Source organism: Apaloderma vittatum, unplaced genomic scaffold (assembly GCF_000703405.1).
Source record: "Apaloderma vittatum isolate BGI_N311 unplaced genomic scaffold, ASM70340v1 scaffold507, whole genome shotgun sequence".
NCBI classification, from domain to species: domain Eukaryota; kingdom Metazoa; phylum Chordata; class Aves; order Trogoniformes; family Trogonidae; genus Apaloderma; species Apaloderma vittatum.
The window spans coordinates 26,532-29,294 of NW_009724270.1; positions in this window are offsets into that span (position 1 = coordinate 26,532).

Here is a 2,763-nt window from a genome sequence, read left to right on the forward strand (position 1 = left end):
GTTTGTGGGAGGTCAGTTTAACTCACGCTGCGATTAAAACAGCTGCTATTCCAAAGCACATGGAAATTGAGGCAAGACTCTAGGTGGGGGGGAAAAAAAGGGAAAAAAAGGTTATTAAAAGACCAAATTATGCATGAAACTGATGTCAGCACATTGGCAGAAAAAAACATTTGCATATGGCTCAATAAAAACAATCCCCAAGAACTTACATGTGGATTTGAACACGTCAGTGCCAGATCAGTGTTTCCAAAAGGCACTCAGTTTTTACAATGCTACAGGATTGCGAAAATAAGATAATCAAGTATAGAATAATACTGTAAAATCTGAGGAACCGCAAACATGAACTACTGCCTATGGCTGACATTTGTTAATGTTCCTATCTCCTCCCCTGAATGTTTATATTCTTCCTTACCTGAAATGCTGAGCTCCCCACACCGGCCTGAGAAACTCAAGGGAGTTGTATCTCGAACACCAGTGAAATTTTTGATTTTTTTCAGGACAAGTCTTCTCGAGGGTTTTTATTAAAATCTGCTCAATTATTTCTAAGACCAGAAGGTGACATTCTAGGTAAATACTTCACTGAGGCCTTCTGACACATTAAACAATGTTAGAGTAAACAATATGGGAAGTTCCATATGGGTATCCAAACTGCAGCTCTGCAAAGTCTCCCATCCTACCACAGCTTTTCCAGATTAGTGACACCAGTTTCAAGGAGGGAGAGCATGGACACTGTACAGGCCAACTGCTGCAACAGACATGTGCTATAAAAAAAAGACAGGTGAATTATGGAAGTATTTTTCCTGGAGCTCTGGTTCCACCCCTTGAGATCCTACAACAGGAACATGCCCTGCAGCCTCCACCCAAGAAACAGCGCATGATGATTCAGCAGAACTCAAACAAACTCCTCAAGGCCCAAGCGACAGAAGGCGAGTACTGTGTCTTCCCCCATTTGCAGCCACACAGATGCAAAGTTTCCAATCTTCCACAACTCATAGTTAAGAGCCACTGGCAGCAGGACACCCAACACAGATTTTCAGAGAGAAGAACTTGCTGGTTGCTAGGCCTATGAAATCTCTCCCTTCCATCCCACAACACAACTTCTGCAAGAAGGCCTCTGCGACAGTGAGCAAGTGGCTGTGCCACCCCTGGAGTAGAGAAACATTGCACCTTCTGTGCAAGGGCTCAGGTTAGGCCACAGCACAGAACACATGCTGCCAAACAGAAGGCTAGCCATGTGTGCCTGGACTTGCCACCACGCCTCCTGTTCAGCACGGTGCCTTTGCTTCACACTGCTTCTCCATGGCTCAGGCTTTCTTTCCACACTGCCAGGCTATCTCCTGCCGTCTTAAAGCTCTTTTGCTCCAATCTCTTGCCTTTTTACTGCTGAGCCCAATCACACGATCAGGCACGCATCTGAGGAGGTCTCTAGCTATTGAGGAAGGTACGAAAGCCAGCGGCACAGGTCCACGATTCATCTAATATCAGCTGCTTCAAAGAGTAAAGAAACTTTCACAGAACAATAATCCCTCCCTAACCATGTTTTCCTAATTGCTAACAGGGAAGACTTTACACTCTTAAGTTTTTCATATTTTTCTAAAACTCTGTTCTCATTAATTGCACTAACTCTAAGTTTCAGGGTTCAGCCTCCTGTGGGTGATACCGGCCTTTGCCCAATTTAATGACTTTCTGTAGTGACTTTAATACCCAGTAACACCAAAAGCTCAGACTACACTAAAAAACTCACACAGACTGATGTGAAACTACCTGCTATATACTTTTGTTAATTGCTGCTCCAAGACTGCTTTTCAACATTCAGCAATGAGCTGAGATGATCAGGAGAGTTGATTCAGAAGAGCTTTTCTGATCAAAACAAAAAGCCAGCATAGGCTCATCCAGGGGAAGGCTAAAGAGGTGCAGACACACAAGGAACTGGGCTATGGCTTGATTTTTTTGTATGTTTTTCTCCTTTAAAACAATAAAGCAGATTTACAAACCACAACATGCCTCTCAAACCACTATTGGCACTTGGAAGTACATTCTCTGAAGCAGTCTGAAAACAGAACCATACAAGCACAAACTTCCAGACCCATTCAAATTAATGGGAATATTTTCTCCTCATTTTTGCTTTGATTATTCACATTGCTGTTCTGCATGAAAAATAAGAAGGGGTTAGATGAGCGCAAAGTAATCATCCAAATCTTCACACAGATTTAGCTGAGTTTAAACAAATATCTGCTGGCAAGTCTGCTGCAGTGAATTTTGCTGGCTCTTCAGATGGGTACGGTCAGGTTCTTTTGCATCATGGCACAAAGCAGCACTACCTAAAAGCCCCCACTTCTACTGCTGCTACATTTTCATCATTTAGGTCTTTAACATCCATTACAGAAGCTTTCTTGGTGCTAAGAGAGTCAGACTGTGCAGAACCCAGCCTGCAAGCCTTCATTATCACATACAACCTGTAATTTAAACTACTCACTCTCATCAACTTTTTTACATGATTCAAAGTGAAGATATTCTAAAACACAGTTAGTTACTAATTCTTCTCAAGCCTCATTTTCTGGGCTTTTCAAATGGCTGCCTCAAGCATCTTTCTCTTGCTTTCCATGGAAGAGCCCCACCACCAGGAGGGGCAGGTGAGTTGCAAGGCCAATCCACTGTGTTGCCGGTCACACCGCATTTGCAAATACAGATAAACAGAAGGGAAAATTCACATCACGGTGTTGGTAAAACATTACTTGTTTCCTGTGTCTGTTGTTACAAAAC